Raw genomic sequence first — 25,772 nt, 5'->3', positions numbered from 1 at the left:
GCACAAGCATTCACATGAAACCCACAAACTGCCAAAATGAATGCTGAACGACGGATGTAAATAGCACAGAAAATGACAACCTTCTGTTACAGATGGCTGTCTTATTTGTCTGCTTGACCTCTTTGAATACAGTCATCTAAACAGCTGCTCCAGAGAATGTATTTCTGTTTACTTACGCCATGTTTGTAATGCTGATAATAAGAATGAATCTCAGTACATGCATACATTGAGAAAGCTTGTGCGGGTGGCAGGTTCTCTTGAAATCTTCACCCTGAGAGGTCAGGGGGTGAATGAATATTTATTTGGAGTTTCTCTGAATATTACAGAACATGTCAGTGTTCTTCAAATGCTTTATGGAATAAATGATGCTTAACCACCCAAACACAGGATTACATGTGGTGAACACAATAAGAGCGGTCATTAAGGTGTAAATTTGACCTTGTGAAGAATCTTGGCTGAGACTATAGTGCATTTGCAGCTGAAAGCAATGATCTAATCCAGCTCTATATGAATCAATCAGCTTGAAGTTCATCAGATAGGGTATTTTACCAGTGCACATGTGCCCAAGAGACAACATGTTGACATGTACTGTAGTTTACACTTGCATTGGGTGCTGTAAAATGCTGTAAACCAATGGTTCTCAACTCGGTTTGCTTCAGAACCCAGATTTTACATTAGACATCAAGTAGCTTCTCAACACACTACCAAAATTGTTTATCGTACAAAAACATATAAAATGTCTTAAAGGAATATTCCAGGTTTAATACAAGTTAAGCTCAATCGACAGCATTTGTGGAATAATGGTGATTACCACAAATAATAATTTCGAATCGTCCCTCCTTTTTTTAAAAAAAAAAAAGAATCAAAAATCAAGGTTTCAGTGAGGCACTTACAATGGAAGTGAATGGGGCCAATTTCTGGAGGGTTTATAGGCAGAAATGTGAAGTCTATAATTTTGTAAAAGCACTTACATTAATTATTCTGTTAAAAATTTTGTATTATTTTTTTTTATTTAGCCCAGGAATATTCCTTTAAATTCTTAAAATTTTTACTATTGACAAATATTATTGATAAATATATTGATAAACTTAAATATTGGTATATTCATAAAGCCAATATTTCACTCCATTAAACACATTGCAGTTATTCCAAACCATGTTTATCCTCTTTGCAAATGAACCTGTATTTAAGATTTTTTTTTACATTAGCCACTTTTCCACTATCGGGCCAGATCGAGCCAGAGCTATCTGCTGGCAAGCTGAGGCCAAAAGCCTCGGACCTCGAGCTGCGAGACCAAAATCAATCTGCGTTCCCCCATTGGGCCAACAGCCCTGCAGCATTGCCCTAAATCCCGCCCATAGTGCCAATGTCACACACCCGCCCATTTCACAAGCAAAAGGGAAACTCAACCTGTGTTATCATGATATCTAGTTAATAGTAGAATATTGAGTTGATATAGTTTGTAACAGTAGTCAGCTAGCAAGATAAGTTAGCATTGACAACTCAACGACTGAAACTTTCTTGGTGTCCCAAGTGGTCTCTCCACTAACAGCGGGACGATGTCTTAGCACACCGTCCATGATCTCGAACCATGGAAAGTTCTTTCTTTTGGCACCGCTTTGTCCACTGTGCATTTTTACGGATTTGCACCTGCATTTAAAAAAAAATTTCCCCTGAACCTGTACTGTTGCGTGCTGCATACACAAACTGGCAAGTTCGGCGAAACCATACCTTTGACATTGACCCCGCCTCAATCCCCAGTTGGCCTTGTTTGGCCCAAGAGTAATCGGCGGGTCAAAGGCCACTGGCCCAGAGAAAGCCCAGAGGAGGAACGATGAATCCCCAGAAGTGACAGTGGGACGTCAACCTTGAGAAAGCAGAAGACCATTTTGGGAACTTTTGGTGTTCCATTTGCAATGTCTAAAGTTTGATTTTGAGGTAATGTTACATATTATATAATATTATTATTTAAAAAAAATTATTTTAGCACATTTATTTAGTCAAATAAAGTCCCTGAACCTGGTACAGGATTTGCCTTCCAATCCAAGTTGCTCTGAGAACAGTGTGGGTGAACCTAAATATTGTAGAGCAAAAACAAAGAGCTAATTTCATGGATGTGAAAGCAAAAGTAGATATGATGAATGTGAGATACATCCATGCCAGCACCCTGAGACCAAACAAAATAATATTTTCAACGAAGCCATCAGAAAACACATTTCTTAAATGCATGCACTGATTATAGAATTGCCAAGAATATCAATGGAGAAGCTGCATTACACCTGCCTCCTTGCATTACTTTCTAAAACTTTGGGGAAATAAAAACCCAGAAGGAAACGAGAAAACATGAACCCAGCAACACACTAATGATGAAATTTCTTACAGCATCGCCAAATTGCTATTTTGTGTTATCCTTAGTGAAGCTATCTCAAGTTAGTATTAAGAAAGTTGATCTCAACAACAGTCATTGAGTCAGTCATTGCATCATGCTGGAAGTTTCTGTTCCCTTTGGAATCACTCAGTCATTCAAAACCTCATTGTATATATTGTAGCTTTTGGCTTTTAATTAATTTCAAAGATGAAGTGTATGTTTTACAGTGTGGCATTGAGTGAGCAAATGGATCTGACATCCAAATCTCAAAGTTTTTTTTCTCACTGCAGTTGATTGGTACACATCTTTGGAAAATGGTTCAATTCATGAAATCTACAGTAACTCTGTGATATGAGTGTTAAGTCTATAATTTTTACTTAAAGGAATATTTAGTGTTCAATGCAAGTTAGGTTGAATCGACAGCTTTTGATGCACAACATTGATTACCACAAACACACAAAAAAAATAAATATCTCTATATATATATATATATATATATATATATATATATATATATATATATTTTGACTTGTACCTCCTTTTCTGAAAAAGAGCAAACATCTGTGTTACAGTGAGGTACTTACAACAGAAGTGAATAAGGTCAATTTTAATTTAATTATTATTATATAATTCAATTTTATTAAAGCACTTCCATGAATTCTTCTGTTAAAATTTGGGTATTATTTGAGCTATAAGTTTTCATATGAAAACAATTCTGAACTTTGAGGGTTTTAGGGTGCTATGTTGTCATGGCAACAAAGTTGTAAAATTGGATATAAATTTTATTTTTTAACAATGTGATTTTAGTGTTATAAACTCGCTTACTAACTTTTTCTAACACTAAAATCATGTTAACACACACATTGTTTACATCTTGTGGCTATACTTTTGAAACAGTAAGTATTTTAACGTTTACTGATTGTCCCCATTCACTTTCATTGTAAGTGCCTCATTCTAACCCAAATTTAGCTTTTTGTATTGAACCCGTAATATTTCTAAAGCTGAAATGTGTCATTTTTGGGTTGCTAAAATACTTCTCGTATCCCAAGTAATATGCAGAGCCAACTTTAATTAACCGTATGTAGGTTGATTGCCCTGGAAAGTATAAATAATGTGGCCTGACCAACCCGATATAGAAACTGGCTCAACCAGTGGCAAAGGTTTGGGTCGGAACTATCTGTTGTATTGACCAATGGAAGACAGGGACAGTGTTTAGGAAACCTGTATGAAAACAATCACTATTTTAGCAGTTCTGTAAGGCTTGTATCAAAAAATTACACTACAGCTTTAACTAAAATGATCACAGGAAATCTATCGACATGTTGCTTCCGAAAGTTCATGTAACCTGTAATCAGTCCTATTTTCAATCAGACTTTTTTGTCATAATCAATTCAAGCGGTATCACATTTCCCACTTTCACTACTCTAGAAACCTCAGATACACAGGTTCTGATTTCATGAGAATCAGGAAGTAATTACGTTCACATAAACAATGGTGAATGTTATTTGGAGGTTGCATTACATTTTTAGTTCTCTGACAGTTAGGTTTAGAGTTGGGGTATGTGTCAGGGGGTAGAGTAAAAATAAATAACTGTATTGCATCATTCCCAACTAAAAATACCATTCACGTTTGGTGCCAAGTTGTAGACATTTCACCCAGAAACTGGAGCTCACACGAATATGTTCGACACTTCCAGCTTCGGCCACTGGAGGCAGTATTTGAATTTAGGTAAACAGACTGATTTAAGTCAGCTTTGACCATTGAGATTTTTTTTTTTTTTTTATTACAGTCTGAACTGCAGATAAATTGGTTCAGTGGAAAAGTACAAACAGATATTGTCCCTCAATGACCAAAAAGTGAGTACATCAAAAGCATGATTTTCTGTTCATTTCTACATAATTGAGGGCGAAGATGAGCTGCTGAGGCAGTGCTACACTTCATCCCTGTAACTGGCAGTGACGGCTTTCCTTATCAGTCTAAAAAACTATTTGATTTCTTGTCCTTTCAGGACTTAGGAGATGGAAAAAGTGCCAAAGCAGTTTCAAGGCTAACTTCTGAAGTCTAATAATTCCCTCGAGACTAATGCACCCCACCCAGTGTTGGAAGAGTTGGCTTGAGTGCGCTGATGAATCAAAATAAATGAGGCGATTATTCAAGGGCAGCAATGACACACTTGTGAGGAGACATAGATTTATTATGCTGACAAGAAGTGGCTTAACAGCTTACAAGCTTAAATACTGCTCAAAGCTAATTATCATCCTATTTGTCAACTTATTGGTAAACAATGTTCAGGTTTAATGTCACTAAATTCTCATAAGTCTCATATATGAGTAGATCCTGTTGTAACCATGCCTTAGAGACATAGTAAATTATTGGACTATGGCCACATTTTTGCAAAAGGACATTACGTGGTTCATTACAGGTACCCCGGAAGTCAACTGTTTGCCGCTAAAAGCAAGTTAAATGTTCTTAGGTTTATGCTTTATCGAGTTTTAAATCGACTAAACATACAGCCCTACCCTAAACCTTAAACCTAACCAATAGAGTCATAAATACAAATGTAAAATGAAAATGCAATTGCTTATGCCTCCTACACACTATACAACTTTCAAAGATGTCAGATCGTGGTACCGTTCATATTACACAACTGTCTGTCTTGTCATGGAAGTCGTAGCATTTTCAAATTACTCGACGAATCAGCGACAGGGGTGAACACATTACAAAACATTTCACTGTTGACGAATCTACCTAGACTCCAAATGACGTTTCACAACAGATTACATGCGAGAAGTGATACGAGATACGAAAACAAAAGATGATCATACGTTATGCATTTCAGATTATAATATGTATGTTTTTAATCGCCTAAAAGCATCATATATTTTATTGGTTACAATATAAAAAGTACCTCCTACTGAAGAATCTACCTATTTGCTTACCTGACTGTCCAAGAGACTGTTCAATTTCTCTCCAACTCTTCCAGTTGGGAGGAAACATCAAATAGGCAAGTCAAGTCAAGTCAAGTGGTTTTTATTGTCGTTTCAACCATATACAGTTAGTACAGTACACAGCAAAACGAGACAACGTTCCTCCAGGACCATGGTGCTACATAAAAACAACAAAGGACCAACATAGGACCACATGAGACAACACAACGAAATAAAATACCTATATAAACTACCTATATATACCTTTATAAAGTGCACGTGCAAACATGTGCAAAAAGTACAGGACAGTACAACAAATTACTGACAATAAACAGGACAATAGACAGTGCAGCGCCGACCAGTACTCAGTAGTGCAAAATGATGACAGTTTCTAAAAATGTAAACATAACATACTATGAGATAATGTTCTATGCACATAGCAGTTATTGAGGTAGCAGACAGTTATAAAGTGACAGTTATTAAAGTGCAACTCAGGACACGTGTGTGTCAAACCAGTCTCTGAGTATTGAGGAGTCTGATGGCTTGGGGAAGAAGCTGTTACACAGTCTGGCCGTGAGGGCCCGAATGCTTCGGTACCTCTTTCCAGACGGGAGGAGGGTAAAGAGTTTGTGTGAGGGGTGTGTGGGGTCGTCCACAATGCTGGTTGCTTTGCTGGATACAGTGTTTTTTGTAAATGTCTTTGATGGAGGGAAGAGAGACCCCAGTGATCTTCTCAGCTGTCCTCACTATCCTCTGCAGGGCTTTGCGGTCCGAAACGGTGCAAGTCCCAAACCAGGCAGTGATGCAGCTGCTCAGGATGCTCTCAATAGTCCCTCTATAGAATGTAGTGAGGATGGGGGTTGGGAGATGTGCTTTCCTCAGCCTTCGAAGAAAGTAGAGACGCTGCTGGGCTTTCTTGGTGATAGAGCTGGTGTTGAGGGACCAGGTGAGGTTCTCCGCCAGGTGAACACCAAGAAATTTGGTGCTCTTGACGATCTCCACAGAGGAGCCGTCGATGTTCAGCGGAGTGTGTTCACCTTGTGCTCTCCTAAAGTCAACAACCATCTCTTTTGTTTTGTCGACATTCAGGGACAGGTTGTTGGCTCTACACCAGTTCGTCAGCCGCTGCACCTCCTCTCTGTATGCTGACTCGTTGTTCTTGCTGATGAGACCCACCACGGTCGTGTCATCGGCGAACTTGATGATGTGATTCGAGCTGTGCATTGCTGCGCAGTCGTGAGTCAGCAGAGTGAACAGCAGTGGACTGAGCACACAGCCCTGGGGGCCCCAGTGCTCAGTGTGGTGGTGGTGGAGATGCTGTTCCCGATCCGGACTGACTGAGGTCTCCCAGTCAGGAAGTCCAGGATCCAGTTGCAGAGGGAGGTGTCCAGGCCCAGCAGGTTCAGCTTTCCAATCAGGTGCTGGGGAATGATTGTGTTGAATGCTGAGCTGAAATCTATGAACAGCATTCGAACGTATGAGTCCTTATTGTCTAGGTGGGTGAGGGCCAGATGGAGGGTTGTGGTGATGGCATCGATCCGTTGAACGGTTTGAACGATCACGCAAACTGCAGTGGGTCTAGTGAGGGGGCAGCTGGGTCTTAATCTGCCTCATGACGAGCCTCTCGAAGCACTTCATGATGATGGGTGTAAGTCGCGACGGGACGGTAGTCGTTGAGGCAGGACACTGAAGACTTCTTTGGCATGGGGATGATGGTGGTGGCCTTGAAGCACGTTGGAGCGACGGCGCTGCTCAGAGAGATGTTGAAGATGTCGGTAAGAACATCTGCTAGCTGGTCTGCACATCCTCTGAGCACTCTGCCAGGAATGTTGTCTGGTCCAGCAGCCTTCCGTGGGTTGACTCTACGTGAGAGTTTTCCTCACATCTGCCGTGGTAAGACAGAGCACCTGGTCGTTGGGAGGAGGGGTGGACTTCCTCGCCATCACGTCGTTCTGCACTTCAAACCGAGCGTAGAAGTCGTTCAGCGCATCTGGAAGGGAGGCATCTTTGTCACAGGCAACTGATGTTGTCCTGTAGTTGGTGATGGCCTGGATGCCCTGCCACATGCGCCGCGTGTCACCGCTATCCTGGAAGTGACTGTGGATTCTCTGGGCGTGTGCGGCGCTTTGCCTCTCTGATTGCCCGTGACAGTTTGGCCCTAGCTGTTCTTAGGGCTGCCTTATCGCCTGCTCTGAAGGCGGAGTCTCGGGACCTCAGCAGCGTGCGCACCTCCGCAGTCATCCACGGCTTCTGGTTGGAGCGTGTGGTGATGGTCTTGGAGAAAGTGACATCATCAATGCACTTGCTGATGTAGCTGGTCACTGATGCTGTGTATTCCTCCAAGTTGGTAGAATCGCCATATGTTGCAGCCTCCCTGAACATGTGCCAGTCAGTACACTCAAAACAGTCCTGAAGAGCAGAGATGGCTCCTGCTGGCCAGGTTTTCACCTGCTTCTGAAGCGGTTTTGTGCGTATGACGAGCGGTCTGTATGCTGGAATTAACATAACAGAGATGTGGTCTGAGTAGCCGAGGTGGGGGCGGGGCTCCGCCCGGTGCAGCGCCTGGGATGTTTGTGTAAACAAGATCAGCGCGTTCAGCCCTCTCGTTGCAAAGTCCACATACTGATGGAATTTAGGGAGCACTGTCTTGAGATTTGCATGGTTGAAGTCTCCGGCGACAATAAACAGTCCGTCGGGGTGAGCGTTCTGCAGTTCGCTCATAGCCCCATACAGTTCACAGAGCGCTTCCTTAGCGTTAGCGCTGGGGGAATGTAAACTCCGGTTATGCAAACAGTGGTGAATTCCCGTGGTAGATAAAAAGGTCTGCATCTAACAGTCACAAGCTCCAACAGCGATGAACAGTAACTAGAGACTAGCATAGAGTTCTTGCACCATTCCGTGTTGATGTAAACACACAAGCCACCACCGCGAGTCTTACCGCAGAGAGCTGTATTTCTGTCGGCACGAAACGAGGCGAGCCCGTCTAGCTGAATGGCGGCATCCGGAACTCTGTCGCTGAGCCACGTCTCCGTGAAAACAAAGACGCAGCAGTCTCTAAACTCACGCTGCGTAGCCTGCTGGAGTCGGATATAGTCCAGTTTATTGTCCAGGGAGCAAACATTTGAGAGCAGGATAGACGGGAGAGCCGGCCGGCTAGGGTTTGTTTTTAGCCTAGCATGGACCCCCGCCCTCTTTCCGCGCTTCCGCTTTCTCGCACACCGCTTACGACGTCCTCTCCCCGGCCACCGGCATCAGGCGACGCCGAGGGCTGGAGGCCTGGTCTCCGCAGCAAGCCGAGTACGCGTAGCGCCTCCTGCAGGTCATCATGCAGCTTGGTTTTTGCATGAGTCTTATATTTGAGTAGTGTCTGGCGATGGTAGACACGAACACTGGTTGCTCCGATGTCCATGTGTTGCAAAAGTCGGGCTTTTTTAACAAAAATAGCACCATTGTGGATCCGGAGTGGCCGCTGCGTGCTACCGCGCCGCCATCTTGGATGTACTGGTGGCTCCTGCCAATGTTCCACTAATTGTTCCTCCATTTCTTTGGTCCAATGAGACTTTCTTGATACCGCAGCCATGCTAGTTGATGTTCTGTTGCAGGTACATCAGAACTCCTCCCACTGAAACTTCCTGTGCCCCGTTTCTTGCTCTCTCATTTGCTGTAGGTCAACTCTGCAGTTGTATTCAGTCAAAACATATTTCACACTGCACGATTTGGAATCGCAGACAGGTCCAGATATTTAATATGCTAGACATTTGCGATGCCTCTGTGTCAGTAATCGCGACTTTGATAGTTCATACTTTGCATTCGTTGTTCACGGGAGCGAGCTCTTATTTGCCTACGATTTCAGGCAAAAGTCGGCTTAAAATAGTGTTGTGTGAACTCGGCATAATGTAACCATGTCATTTTGTGGTGCTTCTCTGACACTTTCGGCTCACTTTTTTCTATAGAACAAGCTTGTAATGTAGTTGGTTATGTCTTAAAGTAAAAGTGTTTAGATGTCGTAAGATAACCTTTAGTAAAGAACAGGGTGGAGATAAGTGTTTATACTAATCTGCTCTTTCCTCTGTAGTTGTAGTGCCTATATTGTTCATTTCACCAGGAAACTGCAGTGGTATACAACGAGCCACGTAAAAATCCTTTTGCAAAAATGTTGGTATAGTTGCATGATTCTATGAGACCAGACTGGGTGTGTAAGTCACAAACCTGGTGAAGGATGTTATTTGAAAATAAGGAAGGAAATCAGTAAATTGTGTGGTCACTGTGATTGTGTGCAGTGATTGTAGGCCTTCTTTAATCAAGAGCCATGTTTTTATTGGCCTCTACCCATTATTAAGTGGTGCATGAAATTAGCAGTGTAATGACAAAATGTTTCTCCTACTAATTTTGCATTGAATCTCCTTGTTGCAACATAAATGCTTATTCGGATTGAGAGAAAAGGCAATTTTGTGTGCAATTGCCATCAAATCCTCTGATCTTGCTATTGTTGTCAAAGTCTTAAAGCCATAAATATGAAGGTGAAGAGTTTTTTGCTGAAAATGTGTCTCTTAAGTTACACTGTTAATCATAGTAAAATGCTGTATAGTGCAGATCAAGTGTGCATGCCATTCTGCACCTTAAATTTCTCTCCACTGGATACATTTTTAAAGATATCCTCAGCTGCTATAAAGAAAATTTAAAGAGGGAAGGTACTGCAAAGAAATATCCAACACCACAAAACTAAGTTATCATCCAACTCTTTCACCAGCGGTTAAGTACTTTTGATTACATATGAGCACTTAGGTATTGCATGTAGTTTTAGAGTTTTACACAATATAACTTCAGAAAGCTGCCTTTGAGGAGGGAGGAGGTCACCAGGGTCAGACGCAGGCTGAGCATTATGATCATAAGTAGGACTGGAAAGAGAAGAAGACCTCCGAGCATTTCCTTAACACCCACTATGCTGTTGTTATAACTAGAGCTCATTGTGCATTCCCTCTGAATTCTCTTTGTTTAATACATTCAGCTGCAGGAATGCTGACGATTTGGCAATGTGGGACAAGAATATAAACAAACACAACAGGGACGATTTATTGACTACCCTTTACAACTAGTCCTTAATGTGGATGGATTTTCAGCCTAAACGCCCATAGACTTTAGAGCAACATATCACCTTTACACTTGCACAAACTCTTTTAAAATGTTTTCGGTATTCTCCTGGAGTTTCCTTTTGAGAGGTTTATTGAATCATGGCTTCTATGAAGACAGAGTTGAGGTGAGAATCTCATTATGCTGCTTATGTTGATGCAGGATGCATTTAAAAAGACATTTAAATGATAGTTGCAATACAGTGCTAGTCTAATTCATTGCTTAAATTCTGGTTTCAGCTGAGAGCATAGTGTTTGCAATTGCAACGGCACTTTTGACAGGTATTTTGATTGCAGACAAGCTGTATAATTCCTTACTTGAACCTTTCTAGTCACGTCGCTAGATATCATTGTTGCCATTGCCAGCTTTTTTCCAACCTTGCTGCAATTTCACAGTCATTTAACCTTAATTGGAGCCATGCAAGGACAAATATTGGACATTCAAAAGTGAGAGGCAATTGTGAGAAAGATTTGCAAGAGGCTCACAAGTTTACTTCAACCTCACAACTAAAGGGGGAAATGCAAGACCTTGCAAACAGTAATTCTTCTTGTCCAAACTAAATAGACAGAAATTGATCAATTTGAGGTGCTGTTGAGTTGTTTCATTTAGACAATATGATTTATATAAGCATTGGGTTATGGTGATATGGAACAGTACACTAATTTAAACAAAGTTTAAAAATGATTATTGATTTTGAACAGCTAAAACGTAAAGCTTTTAACCCAGCTACAGTTTACAATGGATCATGGTTACATGTGCAGCCTTCTACACCCTCTAGGGGCAGCTGTGGCTCAGGTGGTAGAGTGGGTCGGCTGCCAATCGCAGGGTTGGCGGTTTGATTCCCGGCCCACACGGCTCCACATGCCGAAGTGTCCATGGGCAAGACACTAACCCCAAGTTGCTCCCAATGGCAGGCTAGTGCCTTGCATGGCAGCTCTGCCACCATTGGTGTATGAGTGTGAGTGTGAATGTGTGATTGGGACACAGTGTAAAACGTTTTGGTAACCTCTGAGGTTAAAGAAAAAGCGCTATATAAGTGCAGACCATTTACCATTTAAGTTGCTAGTAAATCTCTTGCATATGCAAACAAATGTTGCGCTATGCGACCAAAATATGTATTATATTAGCCACTGGCTAGTGTGTTTTACTTGCTAGCAATCTGGCTAATATGATATCATTGTGTACCAAACAAGACAGCACTGACAATGCAATGCAACTCTGGCATTAACACATTGCTATTTTATTTATGTACTATTTAGTGAAACGTTATTTCATGATCCATAGCGGTGTCACAGGTGAGAAATAATTTCTTCTTCTTCTTGTGATGTACAGTATATTGTGCTGGCACTCCAGCTTATGTGTTGAGCATCACAAGAAAGTCATTCAGTGGAGTCATACATCAGCTGAACACATTGAAATTCATCAAAAAGTAGTCACACATCTTGCGTAGGCTAAAATCCTAAACTGAGTATACGTCTTCAAAATAAAAGGTAGTTTTCCCATTGGAGTTTACATGCATACCAATATGCTGATAACTACCATCAAGTGATTGATGGATGTATCACCATGGGCGATACATTTTTTAATTTGGCCAATTAGTTTAGCAAGACGCGAAGGTGCCTTGAATCAATCATTTGCATCTGAGGCATGTAAACGGCCAATCACAGTTAGTTTTGTTGTTACATGCCATCTGTAAAGGTGTTACGGAATGGCATGTTTAAATGAATCATTCAGTTATTCTCTGCTTTTCATATCAAACCTTAAACAGTCATGCGCACAATACTTACAGACATTGGATGAAGGCCCAAATATACTTCAAACGAAATTGAAGAACGAACAGGTGTGACGTCATTTAGAACAAAATCTGTCCAAAAAGATTGTGTTTTTGCATTTGTTTTGGTAGTTCGTAAGAGCTCACCTAGACAAACTTTCAGGAAAATTGCGTGATGTCGCGTGAGATTGCGTGTTCCGCAACTGCTTCCGGGTCCTTGAATAACATATAATGTGCGATTAAGGGCAGCCGTTGGACTTTCTGATGCCCTCCTAGGGTAAGATGGTGCCCCCCCTAGGGAGTTGGTGCCCTACGCAGACTGCGTACTCTGCTTATAGGGAGCAGCGGTACTGGGCGGGTGTGTAAAAGTTTTCAAACAGTATACAACTGCTTGGCTGTTAAAAACCAATTTTTTAAGTCTAAATGAAGAATGACGATTAAAAACTTCTCCTGAAGTTTATCGAGGCCAGGGCTGGACTGGTAATCTGGCATACCAGGCATTTTCCCGGTGGGCCGAAGCACTTTTGGGCCAATCAAGGGCAGAATGTCCATCGGGAGCACCTAGCGGGCTGGGGGTTCAGCCGAGAAACATGCCGAATGGGCCGCGATAAGCAACAATGTGCCGCCATGTTATGCAGAACGGATCACAAAACGGCACCGCGATATGCACACATTTGAATCACTGCCCCCTGTGGCCGAAACTGGAAGATTTGTTGAACATATGGGCACATGTGAGCTCTACTGTAGTTTCCGGGTTAAATGTTCACAGTAATGCACCAGAAGCGAGTTGTATTTTTTATTTTTTTTATTTTAACCATACACCCTAATCCATACCCCAACCCTAAACCTCCATGATAGCACACATACATCATCCAGACATCTATTTGATTATCTGTGTTTCCATCTGGGAAATGTTTTTTTTTTACATTGTTTGTTCATCTGCAATACGTTTATGAGACGAAGTATGTCTGTGTTTCTGGGGCTCCTCGTGCAAAAAAAAAAAAAAAAAGATTCTTGTTAAAACCTGGTTTTAAGCAAATGTGCAACCAGTCTATTCAATAATCCATTGCTACAGCCTAGTTACAGTTGTTAAAAAATAAATTAGAACACCAATGATATAAATGATGATGCTGCCGAAAACAACATGGTGCCAACAGCTGTGCTTATGCGCCTCATAATTTACATTTGATCAGATCTTATTGCAATGAAACAAGGCAAAGGCCAGAAAAGGCATAGCTTGTATTAATACATTTAGCATAATACATAATAGAATAGTTTGCACTTTTTAATGAGAGAAAGATAGAGAGAGAGTGATGGCTTTTCACCTACATGAAGATTGAGATTTTATGCCTCTAACTATCCAACGTGGATAGATGAAAGCACATATACTTGAAAGACATCACTATGACAGGAGTGGATATTACTGCTTGGCAGTAAAAGCAGTCTTGCATCGAGGCTATGAAAAGGCACTCCAGTGGTGGACTTTTGAAAGCCTTTCTGCCTCCACATATAATTGGAGTCATTATTTTATCTCAAAAAGCCTGAAAAAAGATAGGATGCCACTATCATTACACATTATTAAACCTGGTGTTACGCGCACAAATACTGACAAAAACAGATTGAATTTTTAAATTGCCATAATTTCTGTCTGAAATTTGATTTGCTATAGCACCATAAAATGCCCAATGCCATCTTTGAATCATTTAAAGTTTAAAGCACAAATCTTAGTTACGGTTTTGAAAAGAATGCAACAAATAACCTACAGTATTTACCCTTGCTAGATATGTCATAAGCCAGCCTAAGTATGCTTTTGTTTTTATGTCCAACACCATTTCAACTTGTAAGTACGTCCTCATTAGCAGTGGCTTTATGATCAACTGAGGAACACCTCTTCTAAACACTTACCATTGCATATTTGACACAAAATTAGAGATGTAGATTTGTATTTTCATAATTGATTGTTATTGAAATTAACCATCAATTAAATAAAAAAATAAACCAATCTTTCTGACTCTTTCTTCTACGCTAGCTTCTATACTACTCCAGCCACTTTGAGAACTTGGCAGTGCGATAGTGCAGATATTGATGACTATTGTACGAAAATTGCTTCCTATGTTTCTCATTTTAAGTCACTATGGATAAAAGCGTCTGCTTAATGACTAAATGTACATTTAAATTTAATTTTATTGATTAATTGTTAACGTTAATTCCACAGAATGCACATGGAGGTATGTGCATGTAGCCTACTGTTTAAATATAATGTAATTTAATACACTTAAGAAATGCATGTATTGGCATTATTTTTAGTTCAGTGCATTTTAATACATCTAGGTTGTGGGTCGTGGGGTATTTCGGACCTGTGGGCTTATTTTGTATTATTTGAAATTAAGTCAAATCATAACACGCTGCATGAACACAGTACATAAAATACCGCCTCTCTGATGATGGTGACAGGTCAGGAGAATTTCCCCTTTGTGCTCTCCGGGCGATCACGGACGTAATTGTAGGTTGGGATGAAACAAAAAGGGCCGACAGATCAACGGTGCTTGTTTTCATGTTATACTTTAACACACTTTCATGCTGAGCGCCCTCTTTCCTTCTGTTTTTCAATAAAAACATCTTAAATTATAAAGAAAAATCGACTTGCTCACAAGAATTTCAAAAATTATGAAGCCTAGTTTATTTTTAACATCCATTTCTCTGCAAGTTTGCATAGACAAAACATTTAATTAGAAATCTGTTTGGCTGTACATGTATACTTGATGAAAATGGTTCTCCTCACATCTGTCCGCCATTAGTAGAAGCCAACAGAGATTCAGAAATGAGGCACATTTTGTTAAACTATGAAAGATTGTCTCTAACGGAGGTGTTTTACAAATAGCATCCAGCTAGTTGGAGCCTTAACACATGCATTAACTAAGCTAGCACTGTTTTGCTAATAACACTCATTCTGTTTTCCCAGCAGTGACCTAGGCCTGATTTTGAAAACCAATTTTCATTAAAAGCATAGTTGTTAATAAAGTTCTAAAAACAGTTTGCACTCACTTTGTGTGTTTTCATACCTCGTCGCTTCTTAATATTCACAGAAGCATTTCATGATTCAGTGCTTTTAGCAAACACACAGAAATATTGCAATAAGGGTCACCAAGGACATCAAATAATTCAGAGACTGGCTGACCAGTATTTTGTTCATGAGCTGAACTCTGTGAACTTTTAAAGACTGAAAATGAGTGAAAAGATCATTCAGGCAGCTGATGCATTAAGACTGTAAGTTTTAACTCAAGGGTACTTCATATGAATGTTCGTGAAGTTAATTTAAAAAGTAATCGATACATTATGCTTTTGATATCTTGTTTTAAACTCATTGAGAAAATGTAATATTCCTCAACGAATGCCACATAATTGCAGACAATCAATTCATAATATGTTTGAGTGCTCTTCATCTTTTTTCAAAATGTCATATATATTTTTTTTTTTAACTCAGCATCTGAAGAGACATCAATGAAAAGATGTGGACAGTCAAGCAGCTTAAAGAGCAGAAATTGGCTACAGCAACTTGGTGCATAAATATAGATTTATAATGAACAACTGATATTCAGTCACAAGTTTAGCATCATCATATTCAAATGTGGCATATATAACAGTTAGTTCCAGTCCTCGAATCTGATTGTACAAGAGACGTTCCATGAGCACTGATGGGGACAACATCAGCACTCGGACGCTTCACTGTGTGTGTATCACTCCGTTTGTGTTCAAGCCATTCTAAACTAAAGTGCAGACCTGCCAACCTGTACGCATTTTGCGTAGCGGTTACGCATTTTGAACTCAAATTACGCTGATACGATTTGTCACTCTAAAACTACGCATAACCTGGTGACCCGCCTCTTTTCACCGCGCAGTCCTCAAATCAAGCAACAGCAAATGAATAAGAGTTTGACCAATCATAGCGCTGGGTTCATTTCTCAAACTAGCAAGCGGGGATGATTGACAGATACGTAAGGCAATAAAGAATCCCGCTCAATCCCGCTTCCACTCCCGCGGCCTGCCGTCTGACTGATTTGAGCGAGGACAGTAGGCTACAGTCACGGTACTTTTGACTCCTAAAGGTAAACCGGCTGGGGTGGATGTGGAAAGTTGAAATATTGTATTGAGTTGATCTGGATTCGATTATCACACGGGATTGATCGCATGGATTATATATCTCACTCAAAATACTCCGGTATTCATGGTCACTCAGAAAAGAGGAAAACATAATTTAGCCATGCAAATTATAAAATACTTAAGTAAAGCTGAAGAATAAATCTTAATAAAATGAATCATTATGGTTTATTGATTATGAAAGTTCTGTGATTTGTGGATGACTGATAAGCGTGAGTCTGGAGAAACAGGCGTACATTTACTCATTCTCATGATTGAAATACGTAGCTTGTATGTGTTACATTATTGTGTTAATAATAGCTAAAGTACCTAATTATGTTACATATTTATTTTGTATGAAAATAAGCGCGTTCGTTACTTGCGGATTTAAAAGTACCGTTATATCATTGCAGCGCGAGCTCTCTCACAAACACTGACACGGGCTAAGTTTAAATTTGTATTATCCACCCGTGTTTTTAGAATTCGTTAAATGACGTACGTTTTACTGTTAACAGACCTTCCTATATCGGATTCGTCTAACTTGATATTCTTTTTAGAATAAGTGATTCGTTTTGCTATTATTGGACTCCTGTCTATTCATTGTCAACTATTTTCTATAAATATGTTTGTATTGGCTAACGTTTATTAAGTAATGCGTGTCCTGTTTAAAATGTGTAATGTTCAAATGCAAAGACAGCTCGTCACAAATAAAAGCATTTTCTTTGAGATTTAGTATCATATTTGGAAATTGGAATAATAAATTACAATTTATCTTAAATGTACACACAATGTTCCTGTTTTTTTTTTTTTTTTTTTTTTACTGTTTTTTTTAGGGGTTTCTTAATTTTAGACTAGTTGACCAGCACACATTACAATGCAATATTAATCATGAATAAAAATGGTTTTGAGCAGTACTATTGAAACTGGACTCTCACTGTAAATTGCAGTGCAAGAGAAATTTTCTGATTTGGGTCGAATTTAAAAACCTTAGAAGTCAAAACTAGAATTATGAAGATAGGCATACATGCGTATGCGTATACTTGCAAAGACATGTGTTTGTGTGTCTCTTGCATTCTCAAAAAATATATGCCAATATATTGTTCTATATATGTAGTATATTATATGTTATAGTAATCTTATAGAAATAGGCTATAGGCCTATTATTTTGGGACATACTATAGAAGTATTACAGTATTTTGGGACAGACTATAGAAGTATTATAAGACTGTAGGCTACTGTAGGAGGGTAAGGTCATTATAGAGATCATAAGTGACCTGGGCTACACATCACTAAAAATCTTATAGTATTACTTGTATATAGGAACAGATTATGGCAGACAGACGGCCTACATGATGTTAAGAGGATATATTGTGTGTGTGTGTGTGTGTGTGTGTGTGTGTGTGTGTGTGTGTGTGTGTGTGTGTGTGTGTGTGTGTGTATATGCTCGCACCTTGCAGTTAATCAAAATGGCTTCAGATGAGGACACTGACAGGGAGAGAGAAGGCAGCAAACCTAAAAAGAAGCGGGTCTTTGCCCCTCAGAAATTCCTGAAAAAATATCAAGAGCAGTGGCCATGCCTCCACCCCTCTAAACTGCCCAATCATGCCTTTTGCACTTTGTGTAATTATGATTTTGACATTGGCCACCAAGGAGCTACAGGTAATAATGTAGCTATCATATATATGGCTAATTAAACAATTGAATGCAATTCATTTATGGATATCAGTTAATATAAGCACACATACAATTAAATATTGATCATGAAAAAAATATTTTTAAGCAGGTGTACTGAAAAAAAGTATGCGTAGTAGTGCAGAGCAAGTGATATTTTTAGAATCCGGTGAAATCATAGTTTTGCCTAATCACTTTTACAGTCTACCCTATAATTACGAAGAGAGGCTTTAGAGTGTGTGTACGTATGTTTTTTGCAGACTGTCGACGGCATGTGGAGGGCAAAAAACATTTAAAAAATGTGGCTGCTACAGACTCAGTGCCTAGAATTAACTCATTCTTCGTACAACCACAGGATTTGAGACCAATCCGCGCCCGAAACCCTTTACACTACATTCATTGTAGAACACGACTTGCCATTAGCTGCTGCAGACCATGCCGGACCTCTGTTTAAGAAGATGTTTCCTGATAGTGAGATAGCCAAACAGTATGGCTGTGGCAGAACTAAGACTGCTGCCATAATAAAAACACTGGCCTGGCATGATGATGAGTGCATTACAGAAGCAATGAAGCACTCTCCATACAGCCTTGCTACAGATGGGAGCACAGATATGGAGGACATAAAAATGTACCCCATTGTAGTGAAGATTTTTAATGCCAATCTAGGTAGGGTAGTTGTGATGTTGCTTAAGATTTGTGAATCAAGAGAATCTACTGGGAGAGCAATATTTGAATTGCTTGATGGTGAACTGACAAAGAGAGGCATACCATGGTCAAATTGTGTCAGTCTTGCAGCTGACAATGCTGCAGTTATGCAAGGTTTGGGGAAAGGTGTAGCGGCTTTTTCAAGGCACAACATCCGCATATCTACCTAGTTGGTTGTCCCTGCCACCTGATACACCTAGCTGCAGAGAGGGCATCCAGGCAGCTTAGTGTGAACATCGAAGACTTCCTCATTACCATCTATTACTATCTAGACAAAAGCAGCAAGAGAAAGTCGAACCTACGTGATATTCAAATCATGTGTGACACAGAGGTGAGGAAGATCCTCAAGCTGGCCTCCACAAGATGGCTGTCTCTGGGGCAGTGTGTGAACCGTTTACTGCAACAGTGGGATGCTCTTACTGTTTTCTTTGGTAATGAGGTAGATGCAGGGAAGAAAAAGAGGACAAAGTTATCAGGTTCCTCCAATCTGGCAAAGCTTCCACCTGGTCCTACACAGAAGCCTAAAGCCACACCCTCCAGCAGCATGCCAGCTAAAGTGCAGCCCAAGCTCTCCTCTATCCTACCAAAGCTGTCTGCACCTCCACCTGGTCCTACTCAGAAGCCTAAAGCTCCTGCACATCTTGCTGCAGAGTTTGACCTAACAAATTTCCTCTTCAAGCAAAACAGAAATTGGAAAAAGAGCTGCAAAAGAAAAAAGAAAAAACAAAGGCAGAAAGAACCGAGAAAAAGAGAAAAAGGATCTGACAAAACCTGAGAAGGTACTTCAGTTCCTCACCAACCCTATGTCAAAAGTATATTCACTCTTTCTGAAGAGGGTCATACCAGTTTTTGACATCAGCAACCAAATACTTCAAAAAGAGGAGCCATGCATTCATATCCTGCTTCCAACTTTGGAGCTGCAACTGCAAAAGATATTGCATTCATTCTGCAAGCCTGAGCATGTGATCACTATGTTGAATGAAATTGGTAGAGGTATCAGGCCAACCATCACAAGTGAAAAGCAGCTACCTGATGAGGAACTCTCAATTGGGCATGAGACCCAAGTTTTTATCCAAAGCCAGGGTAACCTAGAGCTGAAGCCTTTCTATAGGGATGTGAGGAAGTTCTTTTCATCTGCAGCTGACAACATGCTTTCCAAATTTCCATTTGGAGATGAGCTGCTTATGCATGCTGTTGTGGCCAACATAGAGAAGAGGCTATCTGTGAAATTCTGTTCGGTTGACTTCTTCATCAGTCGCTTTCCTTCTATTTTGCCGGTTAGTGTAACAGTGGATCAGGTAGAGGATGAGTTCAGGATGTATCAAACCACCAGCTTTGATTCCAGCATCCTCAGGAAACGTATTGATGAGGCATGGAGAGACATCAGCCTTTTGAAGAGGGAGGCCAGGAGGTCTTAGCCAACCTCTCAGCAGTCATGCTTGGAATACTAGTAATATTCCATAGCAATGCTGACTGTGAGAGGGTTTTCAGTCTTGTTACCAAGAACAAGACCCAATACAGAGCCAGCCTGAGCACTGATATGATCAGTGCTTTGGTTATGAAAAAGGTGAGCATGGCTGCTAAGGGGACTGTCTGCCACATGGAGGGCTTCAGCGACAGACTTCTCAGGAAGGCCAAGTCCGCTACCTATGAGGCAAAACAGTCTAGAGCAGCTGTCACTGCCACAAGTGATAAATCTCAACAGTAAAATGTTTATTTAGAAAGGACATGGCATGGCTTCAGTAATTTTATCTTTCTTTCAATAGTTTGCCAGTTGTCAATTTTCAAAAGGACATATTTTCTTTTGTGATTTTGAGTTATTTATATGATGTTGAAGGTATATGATAAGGGTCATAAACCTTTTTGAATTTTCACTTCCCTTTTGTCAAATGTCCAAGTTGAAGTGAATGTGAGTGAGTGATGTAAATGCATGTCTTTTCATTAAAAATGTTCTTGCTTCCTTCATAGTGGATTTATATGTTGAATAACTAAATATGGTGGTGAGTGGGGAAATGACTATGTCCTATGACCAGGTGAAGTGATTGGTAAGCATTTGAACAAAACGATACACTATACTGATGCCCAACCAGCCAAAATGACATCAAAGACAGTGGTAATGGCACATTTTTTCCGCGTGCGTGCCGCCATGTTCATGAACCAGAACTTCGACAATAAATCAGTAAGTTGCTACTCAAAAAAGTTTTTGAAGGTTGGCAGGTCTGAAAGTGTAAGAGCGTCTTTTTTTGACATTACATTATGTTAGCCAGAAGGAGATGGCAAAAGAGAAGTTTTTTCTGTAATATGAGCCAGTTAGGTGACGTGAAGTAAATCCGTGTCAGTCGTTTACATACAACGGCTCTTCGTGATCGCTTACTACACTTACTCACTACACTACACTACTAAAGCTAGGAAATAGCTTTAAATGGCTTTAAACAAACAACTTCAGCATTATGGCTCATCACAGCTGAGAGACACAACAGACTGATTAATTACACAATGGGTGCTGTTTAAAATGGCAGAGGACATTGTGGTTCCTATAGTGATCGACACTTGCGCACCGGCTATCGCGAAATGGGGGAAATACCCCCGCTTGGATGCTATTTTTCCACTGAGAAAGCTGATCTTCAGAAAGCTGACAACATCTCTGCTTGGGAGTGGCAACAGGTGATCACACACGCTCCATCTCTCTCTCTCTCACTCACACACACACACACACACACACACACACACACACACACACATCCATCCTTGTTGATCCAATAACTTGTTTGAAACAGCTCAAGCCATGACACTATTTCTGAAGTGATATTTTTTAAATGTTTTTAAATTTACTGTTGTTTATAAGCAATATCACACTCGCAATCATGCTATATGGCCCAACATCAGCACTGCTGTGATTACCTACGACACTCAAATCACATTGCTAATGTGATATTGCTTAAATAGCCTCTATATATATATTTATAGCAAAACTTTTCGCGAGTGAAGGCAAAATATTGCAAGGGAACAAAAAAATTATCACGAGTGAAGGCAAACTATTGCAATGGAAGAAAAAAATAATCGCGAGTGAAGGCAAACTATTGCGAGGGAACAAAAAAATAATCGCGAGTGAAGGCAAACTATTGCAAGGGAACAAAAAAATAATCGCGAGTGAAGGCAAACTATTGCAAAGGAACAAAAAAATTATCACGAGTGAAGGCAAACTATTGCGAGGGAACAAAAAAATAATCGCGAGTGAAGGCAAACTATTGCAAAGGAACAAAAAAATTATCACGAGTGAAGGCAAACTATTGCGAGGGAACAAAAAAATTATCACGAGTGAAGGCAAACTATTGCGAGGGAACAAAAAAATTATCACTAGTGAAGGCAAACTATTGCGAGGGAACAAAAAAATTATCGCGAGTGAAGGCAAACTATTGCAAAGGAACAAAAAAATTATTACGAGTGAAGGCAAACTATTGCGAGGGAACAAAAAAATTATCGCGAGTGAAGGCAAACTATTGCAAAGGAACAAAAAAATAATCGTGAGTGAAGGCAAACTATTGCAAGGGAACAAAAAAATAATCGCGAGTGAAGGCAAACTATTGCAAAGGAACAAAAAAATAATCGCGAGTGAAGGCAAACTATTGCAAAGGAACAAAAAAATAATCGCGAGTGAAGGCAAACTATTGCAAAGGAACAAAAAAATTATCACGAGTGAAGGCAAACTATTGCGAGGGAACAAAAAAATTATCACGAGTGAAGGCAAACTATTGCGAGGGAACAAAAAAATTATCACGAGTGAAGGCAAACTATTGCGAGGGAACAAAAAAATTATCACGAGTGAAGGCAAACTATTGCGAGGGAACAAAAAAATTATCGCGAGTGAAGGCAAACTATTGCAAAGGAACAAAAAAATTATCACGAGTGAAGGCAAACTATTGCGAGGGAACAAAAAAATTATCACGAGTGAAGGCAAACTATTGCGAGTGAAGGCAAAACTTATTGCAATTGAAGGCAAACTAATACAGAAAATAAATACCCACACTGACATCTAAGGGGCTCCATACGATACAGTCTGTTTCCAGAAGTAAATATGTTATTTGTTTTCTTCAAAGACTAATTCTAGTTAAAGAATGTGATGTTTAAGTCAGCAACTTGTGGATGTGCTATGAGTTTCACTTAGTTATTTGTGTAGTTGTTTCAGTTTAAAGGGAATGTTCACCCAAAAATGAAAATTCTGTCATTATTTATTGATTTTTAGGATTAACGAAATTGCATGAGTGCATAATGGTACTTTGTGCCAAAGAAAATGTTCCCCAATTGCTCCTTGAAGATTAATTTAAAAGGTTTTAGTCTGTACAGACTCAAAAATTTTGAGTGCAAATTTTACACAAATGCTCTTTAAGGTCACCTCCCAATTAGACTAAGAAATAAGTTCAGTGTACTTAAGTCAGAGGTGGCATGTTCTTGAACGTTAGAATGGAAACAGTTGGGAAACATTGACATTTAAATAATATAACTTTTGCAGAGACTGAAACGGCATATAAGGCTGTGTTGACAGATTGGCTACTGAGCAGCATGACAGCTGCCTCCTCATCCCCTGCTAGCATGCAAACTCACACGAACCTTTTGGCTGTCAATCAAATGGAAACATTCAATATTACAAGCATGGCAGGGAAATATGTGGACTATTGCAATTACTGCAAGTACAACTGAGCTGCCAAAATGATGGAATCCATAGACACTGAGCTTGAGCACCAGGAATTTTGTGTCTCAGCAAGACTATGTTCTGAATAGCACACTACCTTACTACTCTTATTATTGCTGCAATATATATGTGGCAAGTAAGCGGCATCTGGGCAGAGCGAGGCCGGGAATATAATTGGTGAATGAGTTCCAACTGTGTGCCACACCGGTCTTGCATTCCAGTGAGGGGTGGTGAGAGTATTTAAGGATAGGAGACAGCGGCACACAGGAGAGAGAGATGCATGAAGCTATCTGACTGTGTGTTAATTTGTCTGCTGAAAAGCAGTGTGTGTAGGGGACCGTTGAAAAGCAAACCCCTTGTGTGTGACACTGAAAAGTGTTTTGTGTTTATTAAATGTCCACATGTCTGCCAAGCTGGTCCCAGCTTCCTCCTTTGCCATCCGTCAATTGTTACACTGGTGCCGAAAACCCGGGAAGGAGCAAGGATTCACTGTCAAGGAGTCTTCGCTGCTGACTGAGGATCACGAAGCAGAGGGGGTGCTCGATCCAGTGGCGCTGGAGCACTGCGTCAACCGGCAACTGAAAGGACGACTGTACGTAAGTTGCTTTGGATAAAATGTCTGTTAAATACATAAATGTAAATATAGAACCAAGTGGCTCTATCTGTAGAATCCTCCAGCGCCAGCCACAGATGAACACAGAGGAAATTGTAAAAAAAACTAAAAACAAATCGCCATACATTTTTGCAGATTACCGATAGTTCCACAAAGCAACTATCGGTACAAATTAATCGGTAAAACTGATATATAGTACACTTCTACCTCTTGTATTCAGTAAGCTAGTATTTCATCCCAAACATTGCCTCAGAGTCTTCCAAGTAATCACGGAACATGTTAAAGGCACATTGTCCTAACATGTTAGAGGTTAATCAGAGATCGCATCTGCTCTGTGATGCCCACCTATTTGGACCCATTGCAGTTTGCCTACCGCAACAACCACTCTACTGATGATGCCATTGGATACAATACACACTGCTCTTTCCCACCTGGAAAAAAGCAACACATATGTGAGAATGCTGTCCAAGTGCCCTCCAAGCTTGATGAGAAACTCCGGGCTCTGGGCTTAAACAGCTCACTGAGCAGCTGGATCCTGGATTTCCTGTCAGGCAGACATCAGGTGGTTAGAATGGGCTGCAATATCTCCTCATCTCTGACCCTCAACACTGGAGCCCCACAGGGCTATGTTCTCAGCCCACTCATGTATTCACAGTACACACATGACTGTGTGGCAACACATAGCTCCAATGCCATCATTAAGTTTGCTGACGATTCAACGGTGGTAGGTCTGATCACTGACAATGATGAAACAGCCTACAGAGAGGAGGTGCACACTCTGACATGCTGGTGTCCGGAGCACAACCTCTCCCTCAATGTCAGTAAGACCAAGGAGCTTGTAGTGGACTTCAGGAGGAAAGACAGAGTACACAGCCCCATCACTATTAATTGAGCACCAGTGGAGAGAGTCAGCAGTTTCAACTTCCAAAGGTGTCCACATTACTGAGGAACTCACATGGTCCGTCCACACTGAGGCCGTTGTGAAGAAGGTTCACCAGCGCCTCTTCTTCCTGAGACGGCTGAGGAAGTTTGGAATGAACCACCACATCCTCACACGGTTCTACACTAGTACTGTAGAGAGCATCCTGACTGGCTGCATCACCACCTGGTACGGCAATAGCACCGCCCACAACTGCAAAGCCCTGCAAAGGGTGGTGCGAACTGCCAGAAACATTATCGGAGGTGATCACTGAACAGGCGGTGTGTGAAAAAAGCTTGGAGGATCATCAGAGACTACAGCCACCCGAGTCATGGGCTGTTCTCACTGCTACCATCAGGCAGGCGGTATCGCAGCATCAGGACCCGCACCAGCCGACTACATGATAGCTTCTTCCCCCAAGCAATCAGACTTATGAACACTTGATCTCTCACGATCAATAATCAGCACTGTGCTTTATTAATCTTCATCTTATTATCTAAATATATTCTCCACAATATAACTACTGCATATATATTTTTATATACTCTTATTTTTATTTGTATTGTATGTGTATTCTATATTGTGTGTATTGTTTACTGTACATTGTATATTATATTGTGTTGTGTAAGTATGTGTACATTTGACATGTAAATTGTTTTGTGTAAGTATGTGTACATTTGATATGTAAATTGTTTTGTGTAAATATGTTGTTTACTGTAATTGGTATATGTCTCGTCACTGTCATGACTGCTATGTTGCTCGGAACTGCACACAAGAATTTCACCTACTTTTGCACTTGTGTACATGGTAGTGTGACAATAAAGTGATCTGATTTGATTTG

Source organism: Xyrauchen texanus, chromosome 32, assembly GCF_025860055.1.
Source record: "Xyrauchen texanus isolate HMW12.3.18 chromosome 32, RBS_HiC_50CHRs, whole genome shotgun sequence".
Taxonomy (NCBI): Eukaryota; Metazoa; Chordata; class Actinopteri; order Cypriniformes; family Catostomidae; genus Xyrauchen; species Xyrauchen texanus.
Note: the sequence above shows the minus strand (reverse complement) of the source record.